The sequence below is a fragment of the Lepisosteus oculatus genome, chromosome 22 (genome assembly GCF_040954835.1).
Source record: "Lepisosteus oculatus isolate fLepOcu1 chromosome 22, fLepOcu1.hap2, whole genome shotgun sequence".
In the NCBI taxonomy this organism is placed as follows: Eukaryota; Metazoa; Chordata; class Actinopteri; order Semionotiformes; family Lepisosteidae; genus Lepisosteus; species Lepisosteus oculatus.
The window spans coordinates 4390976-4400168 of NC_090717.1; positions in this window are offsets into that span (position 1 = coordinate 4390976).

Sequence of the window (9193 nt, forward strand, 5' to 3'; positions counted from 1 at the left end):
CGTCAGCCTGTCGGAAGATAAACAGAGGTACCATGGCTCTGTACTCTTCAGAAGAATGCCTGAAGAAGACCTAGAAGGGATTTTAACAACAAACACTGGTCCTAAGTTACTGGGGCAGCTTCCCACAGTCATTGCTAGGAGGGAATGAGATGATTTTATCTTGTATCTAAGCAAGATGTAAAAGGGAGTGGAGTATCACTGTTAACGTTGTTTAGCCACGGGCTCAGAGTCACACAATAAATGGAAAAGTGTGACTGTGGAGGCGAATAGGAAATAAGTATGCATGTGGTTTTACTAATCAATAACTAATGTGGCTAATGTATGCCAGAAAACTGAAGAATCACACTCGCCTTAACTTCAGCTGTTAACCTGACAGTTCCTGACATTAAAAAATGAAATGTCAATGTCAGTGCATTGGGCCTGTTTACCTTAACACATATTTGAGAAGTAAAGTCACTTACGATGACAAAGCATGCATGCCGATCACATACTAAATTGGGTCACTGTGCATGTCAGGGAATCTGCACTGGCAAAATTTAAAAAATTACTGCCTAATACATAAATACTCGTAAATCAATTGGAAAATGAATCATGATCATCTCATTTTCTGGTTTCTTAATGAGTCGTGTATTGGTCGCATTCAAAGAGGGCAGTCTACAGTGTATTTGCATTATTGCCCTCAGCCACTTTGGTGAAAAAAGTGGTATTGATAGGCAGTCTGCTGTGGATCTAAAATCCTGCTTAAACTGAGGTTCTGCACCTTGTGTCAATGGCTTGATCTTTGAAAGGGGCTAGTCATTTTAAAGGGAGATAGTGCTCAAAATCTTGTGTTTGTTACTAGGCATCTCTACTGTACCATGAACTAGACCAGACGTTCACTCCAGCTGGGCTCTTAATCTCAAACAGCACATTATTGACTTAACAGGACCAGTTTAACAGTTTCTCAGAACTTGTCTGGGGCTGCTGCTTTAAAGAGACCATGGAAGACACACTGCCCTCCAGGACACAGACTGAAGAGCCCTGATCTGGACAGTTACAAGCCACGATGAACCTGTCTTTTCATGAGCTGAAGTCTGAAGCTCTAAAGACTTTTTAGAGTCATTTTAGTGCAATATACAGTCCCAAAACAGGATGTTTACCACAAAATGCAGAGGTCTTAAATATGTTAAGTTAGCATGTCTACAAGGGTGCTTTGCTTTAGTTAGATTCACTATAATTTGATTAATTTTAATATTTTAACTATCATTCTTTAAAAAAAACTGCAACTGTTAGATTGTATTTTAATCAGCATGTAACAGTAAATGACTTTTCATTAAGTTGTTTAAGCTCATAAATTGGAATTATTAATATTTACTTGCACTGTAGTGGGATGCTTACTTCGTAAATAAAAGAAACCTTTGAAGAAGCTCAGACCAATTTTACAGTTATTAGCTGTTGATTAACAGATGGCACAGAGAAAAGTCTACAATTTACTGTAAGTTTGCTTGCCAGTTTGTAGAGTGTAATACTGTGCTTCTTCCACTTCTGCTTCACTGTACTGAATGTGCTCTAATTTTTCAGTCATTTGTGAAAGTTCAGATGTTATATCCAGTGCCTCCTGAGTTAAATTCTTCCATGTCAAATTCTATTTTACTCAGAACAATGGTAATATATGAACATAGATTCTAGAACATACAGTACATAGCCTGAAACAAAATGCAGATATTTAAAGAATTGTATCACTTTGCCCAAATAAAATCTTTAAGGCTTTAGTCACAAATGCAGAAATGCTATAAGGACTCTTTTTGGTATTCCACATGGACTTTACAGAAAAATAAATTATAAATTTCATCTCTGGCAGACTTAATGCATTTTTACAGATCACCAACCTCTGCTAAATTTATCCAACGCATTATAAAGAGCTCTGATAGAAAATACAATTTGATTTTTTTAATATTACAGACATGACCTCTCTACCCCTCATTTCCTGTAAGAAATGTATTTCTGTTGACCACAAAAAAGACTACCATTAGAGTCATAGGGTCTTTATTCTGATATGTAGCAGGTTTGTTTACCTCATCAACAAATATTATTAGCACTTGACACTGGATTCATCTACATTTAGAAATACTTTCATAAAAGTTTATAAATCACTTTTGTATATATCAAGTACTATAATGAACACTGAAAATGCATTTTATTCAGTTTAGTATAATATTACTATACTATTCAAAAATATTAGGGCACATTTAACACATTTGGAACTTCTGTGTAGTCAGTAAACCTTCACCTAAATAATAAAGAATAAGAAAGTAATAAAATAAAGAATTCAAGACAATTACTTAAAAACTACCAGAGAATGGAAATCATACTGGTACAAATGGCCTTGATTATATAATGGTTTCTCAGAGCTAATCAGTCTTCAAGGCTAAAGCTATGAAACAAATAAAAAATGAATTGCCTTAGATCCCCACAGTTCTTTTATTTTTCAAAGTTCATTTGAAAATATGTTGAACATACATACAATATTGACAGACCATATAACTTCTGAATATGGGGTCTTCAATGTTTTTGTGAATTTTCACATGGAAGAATTTACTGTGAAGTCTGTAAAGTACTGTGACAGTACAGCTGTCATCTGCACATCAGTTCCTTGTATACTCGGCATCAGTGCAAAAACATTTACCTGTCATCTGGGGTTGTGTTCATTGAATTCCAAACACATTTTTAAACGCGCATTTTTATTTCTTTATTATTCGCAGCATGCAATCCAAAGAAGGAAATGTTACTTTGTGAAGGTCGGGTGCACAACAGGTTATGGCTGAAAAAGAAAAGTGCCCCATCAAGTCACTGTTTCAGGATGTGACCCGTATGGCTTATCCTTCTGGTACATGACATTCGCATCAGACACTAGCCACTGATTTTTCTTCAGTGCTTGCACTGATGCTGTTGTCATGAACGCCCACACATACTAAGTTTGCTTCTGAGCTGGAACTGAAACCAGTTTGCCAGTCCTTCCAGTGTCTATGTGGCTTTTTCTCCAGCTTCCTCCCACCTCCCAAAAACCTGCTGGTTGGGCTTGATTGCCTGACCTACTTTAGTGTCCCAAAGTTTATTCTGCCCTCTTTAGTCAATAAACTATGGTCTTAAGTGTTGTATCCTGGTCTCACACGGTACATTTGGTACTTACTGTATTTCAAGTAACTGGCATTGCACACCCAACACAATATTAAGGCATTAGAGAACATCTGATTTTATTCCCAAACACTGATCAACAAGATTCAATGAAAGTAGGAGAATGCTCTGGGAGCCATCGCTCACTTGAACATAAAAATGCAGGAAACCTTGAAGATCTAAAATCCCTTCCTACGGCACTCAGTTTCCTGACATTGCCAAAGTTTCTGTTACAAATGAGTCTTTTCGAGATTCTTGCTATCATAATGGGGAAGTGTACCTTTGTCTGTCCACATACTGGAACATCCTGTGCAAATGGTCAACCTTTAAAAGCAACCAAACTATCCAGAAAGAAAAACAACAAATGACATTAAGAATTTCATTTCAAAATAAAATAATCATTTAATATAACTTAGGAATAACAAATGCAAAGTAAGGAGTTAAAGCTGAACTATAGGGAATGCTGTGATGTAGTGGGGTACCAATGATGACATGATAAATGGCACACATCTACAGTGGCAGTGCCCTGAATTCCCTGAGCAGCTTGAGAGCTCTCCTGTTAAAGGATTGATGCTAAAGTGTCACGAGTAGCTGTCAAAATGGAGAGAAAGAGAGAAATTCAGAAGCTTTTTGCCCTCTCCTTGTTCCTACGCAGCTAAAAGCTTTTACCTGTGTTTTGGAAACATCATTGCCATCCGCTTAACTCCTGATGAGGGAAAAGCGATGAAATGTTCCACAACAAGAAGTGCTTTACAGTCATAGGTCATTAAGAAATGCATAAACTGAGACACAGTCATATCAGGTCATTTGTGAAGAGGGGAAGCTGTCACATGAAATGACCATTTTTGTCAAGGAAATACATTACAGAGTGTTCAAAAGAATTGCAAAGTGCCAAAACAATTTCAGCACAAAAGCTGCCCTGGGATACCTATCTAAACCGTGATTAATCCCTATTATTCTTCAATAGAAAATGCCCTGCATAAAATAAAATACTGCTGATGATAAAAAATAAAGTGTCCTTTAATGCAAGTACATTAATATTTCGAGCTCCCACCCTTTTCCTAAAATAAAGCAGAGATGTGTTCACATATCATGTGGACAATATTCAATAATCAGTCTAGTCAAATCAATAGTCAATCTAGTCAAAGGGGTATTTTAGGGCATCATCACCTGGCCTGTGACCAGACACGACCCCTAAATTACTACCCATCATTACAAATCATCACAATATTATACCAAGGCTCTTGGTAGTAGAAATTAAGTCCCAGGCATGGACAGGAATCTTGAAGGCCAGTTTCTTTTGCAGTGTTTACTGATAAGAAAATAACGAGAAAGTGATTGTTGAAATGGCAGAATCATGAAATACACAACTAATACGAGAAGCTAACATTGTATAAAAAGTATAAATCTGTATGGAATACATGTGTACAAAGACAAAAACTATGGCTGTTAAACCTGCTGAATAAAGTTCTTATGAATAAACAATTTATAACAATTAAACCTCCAGATACTCATTACACAAACATTGAACAAATAAGCAAAAATCATGTGCTTGCTCTCCCTGCACCCGATGCTGGGAGTGGGGGATGGGGGGGTAGGTTAGTTGCTTGGAATGCAAAAACTATTTTTTACAAATCCCAGAATGCTTGTTTTTAAATGTTATTGAAAGATGAAACAATCAATTTTGCCGCTTAGCATTTTAAAAGTGACAGGGGTTTACAATTTGGCCAACAAGTGTTTTTTTTTTTCCAAAAAAAAGATTTGATCACTCAGTGCATTTCATTTCAGATGTATAACAAATCTCGCAAGGACAATAAGTAATTTCGGATCAATAAGAATCCAGCACTGCACAGAAATGCATTTCTTATTAAGAATACCAACTAAATATGAACCTTTCTGAAAAATGTGGAGTGTCCAAACGAGCTGTATTGTTTTAGACGTAATACAAAAAGCAATTTGTATTACTGTCTCATTCTATTGCCTAATTCTGTGATGTGCGAAACCATTTGTTAGTTGCTTACTTCACGCTCAAAGAAATTGAGCAATCAAGTATCACGAGTGCCTACGAGAATGAAGCATTAAATTTTGTTCTGCAAAAACAACTACTAGATGCGACAGCCGTGCCAACAATGTCTGAGGTACTCATCATCAGGGGAAGACAAAATTACATGTATATAGAAAACTGCATGTCCATCTAAAATAATGGGAAACCAAATGTTGGGAAAACAGAGAAAGAGGAAACTAAGATACATGACCTGGATAAGGATAACGAACAGAGCTGCAATTATACTGAATACTCTGCCCAAAGTTCATTGGAAACACCACAATGTCACTCTGTTGGATTTTAAAATACATGCCCTTCATTGTCCATGAAACATGCATGCCTAGTAACAAAGGCATTTAATAACTTAAGTTTGCAAGCCTGTGCGATTAATCTTTCAGTGATTTTATTTTCAAATATGAAATAGAAATTATTTTCTACAAATGGAACCATCAAGTGGGCTTTGTTTTCACAAGTCCACAAAGAAGACTGCTTGAAATAGCCAAAAGCAACATTTAAGGAAAGTTTTTATTTATTTTATACAGGGTCAGTGAATACCACCTTGTACTTGAGTCAGATTCACCATGTATCCCTACTGCTTTTAAAAATTCAGTGGGTTAAAAGAGGGAAAAAGAATAAGACTTGTTCTGTCTAACACTGATGACCCTGCCTTAGGCCAGTGTGCAAAATGTAGCACCATAATTTCCTTAAAATGCATTAGTAAAAACAACAATCAATTATTTGTATCACTGTTGTTTGATAGCCTCCCATCAAAAGGTCACTGAGAATTCAGAGATGTAAAATGGGATTCTCCATCATATGTTCTACTGAGGATAGCTTTATACTTAAGTTGAAATATACTTGAGACCTGCAACCTTATATATAACTACATTAAAACAACATGTTTTGAGACTTGATTTTGCCACAAGCTTAATATCAAAATCAGAAGCTTGATTCATACCTATAGAAATGTGTTTGTGTAGTGCCCTCTGAACAAAACAGCCCAGTTCCTTATCATCATTAAGTTTGGACTGAAAAAAAAAATCTATTATTTTGCACTCTAAGGCATTAACATAGAGAAATCTGCACTATTTGAATTACTGAGTAACAGAAATGATGCATAATAACGTCGAGAAAATTGAAGGGCAAGATAACCCTTAGAGTAAAGTTCTGTGAAGCTGTGAAACACACAATTATTAAGTATGATTACACTTATTATAGACTAGTGGGTTCTCCAGGAATAGCAGAAAAGTGTTTTGAAAAACTTGGGAAGACCTTGAGACAAAAAATGCAATTCAGGATTTGTTGATGAAAATGAGCAGGTGATCAATGATCTTATTGTCTTTTTACTGTACAGTAAGTCTCTTTGAAACCTAAGGAAAGGGGAGATCTGATCAAGAAAAGGGAGGTATTCAGTTTCCATTTGAAGGAGCATTTTTTTAGCTCTGTAGACAAGATTCTACTTTAGCACCCAATGGAAGTGACTAAATTCCTGCTGACATTTTTAAGCATGATTGACACAACACTGCCAGCTCATACAGATATGGAATGAAGAGGAAATTCCAAATGATTTCAAGAATGCCATGACTGTGATAATCAAAAAGAAAAAGGACAAATACAAAATTAGAAATAACAAATTGCTCACTGTCCACCGTGAGCAAAATCATTACAGGAATTCTCATTACTCTGGCTGAAAAACCTCTCCCAGAATCATAGTGTAGATTCAGATCAAGAAGAACAATAATTTTATAGTTTGCCAGTTAAAAACAAAAATACCAACTACTGTACTTGACATTCTTTAACTTGCCAAACACATGTGACTCAGAGTGAGGCACTCTGGAATATCCTCCTGAAGTATGGATGTCCTTGAATATTTGTCAGCATCCTTCTCCTGCTTCATTATGATATGCTGTAATCCTCACTAATGGATCCATTACAGAGTGCTTTGAAGTCCGACAGGAGTCACAAAAAGGCTGTATTATCTCCCCAATTCTATTTTAATATTTCTAAGTGCCGTGCTCTTTTGGATAAAAGACAAGTTTCTGCTGCTAGAGAGCGGCCGATTTAACGAATGGACAATAAATTATTTAATCTTCAAAGACTCCAGTCCAAAACTTAAACAGCCCTGACTGCATTATGCTGAAAATGCTACAGCATGTGCCCTAATAGAAATGGATCTCCAGACATTTGTCAACATACTGAGACGTGCGAGAAGATAGGACTTAACACCTGACCTTCTAAAAAATTAAAATCCACCCAGTTGCAAGCTCCAGCTATGCACTGGACAATATCATTGAAGAAAAAAGTGTATAAGGAAATGAAACTGTGCCGTTTACGACAAGATATCTCCCAAGACAACACCTGCTTAACCTGTGTACGGGTCACGTATTGGCCTCTTCTTCCAACACAACTTCAGGTTCAACTTCAGGCAACATTCTCAACAGCACTCTGTTTAATAAGTTAATACAACATACAGTAAGTTTTAATCATAAGCCAGCAGCTATTTAACCCTGCAACTTACAACTGGCAGCCCACTGAAGCTAAGCAGGTGTGAGCCTGGTCAGTACCTGGATTGGAGACTTCCTGGGAAAAGGTTGCTGCAGGAAGTGATGTCAGTGGGGCCAGTAGGGGGCGCTCATTCTAAGGTCTTTGTGAGTTCTAATGCCCAAGGGTAATGACAGGGACACTATACTGTAAAAAGGCGTCATCCTTCAGATGAGATGTAAAAACCGAGGTCTTGACTCTCTGTGGTCATTAAAGATTCCAGGGCATTTCTCAAAAACAGTAGGGGTTACCCTAGTGTCCAAGCCAAATTTCACCCTGGCCTTAACCAATCATGGCCTCCTAATAATCCCCATTTATCAATTGGCTTCATCACTCTCTTCTCCTCCCCACTGAGAGCTGGTGTGTGGGGAGTGCACTATGGCTGCTGTCGCATCATCCACGTGGGGCTGCACATGGGTGGTGGTGGAGGGGAGTCCCCATTACCTGTAAAACAGTGTGGATAACTTCCCCAAGGTAGTCTGGTATTATTCTTATTAAATAAGAATTCAGATAAATCTAAAATATTAAGATAAATATTTTTTTTAAATCAATGAGTTAGAGTTTAGACTTGTTGAACAAGCAGTCTTGGAAGACAACTTATCATACACAGCATATTAGAATGAGGCCTCCTAAGCGGCTTAACTGACAACAGCACTCACCCAAACCGATCTTTGATCCAAATGGTGTGGGGTTGAGCATGCGTTACGTCACTGGCCAACGGTTACTGGAATTCCCCAAGCAGTGGCCGAGCGGCCGATTGCTGCCGAGGATGGAGCTGGAATGGTCAGAAGGCCATCCCAGGCACAGGCAGGATCACGGGCCATTCTGTTAAGGACATGCTTCTCCGTCGCACAGCACTGAACCTCTGGGATGGAGCTGTGCTGCCTGTCTCCTTTTAATTAAACGACCTGCTTGAATGTGGTGGGATTCACTTCCTCGTTCTGGTCCGTGTGCAGTCAAGGGGTTTGTAGTCATGAGCCGAGACGTGAAAATGCTCAACAGTTGTAATTACCGAAATTTCTGCTGCACAACTTGTACAAATTCGCTTGTACGTCGCCTTACATTAGTCATTACAGTGACTTCCGAGCAGAAAGGGCAATTTGTGCAAACTCTCACTCTCGCCCGCGGTAAGACCTGCAGTTTGTGACAACACGGTGACTATCTAGTCCTTTCAGAAAGGTCACAATTTTGTGCTTAATTTGTAATTTGTGAAATTTTGTGATACCGTCAATTGATCTATTTTGTTACTCAGATTTAATAACTGGTCTTAGAAATTGGGACTGCAGTTTTCCTTTAAGAACAAACTTTTTTATTTATTTCAGCTAAAGACATTACGGAAACATTATGAATGGTTACGATGTTTAGATTTGAGACTTTCATTTTAATATATATTAACCAAAGGGTACAGATATGCAATCAATATACAATAAAAATTACTGCAGCAATATTAAGTGG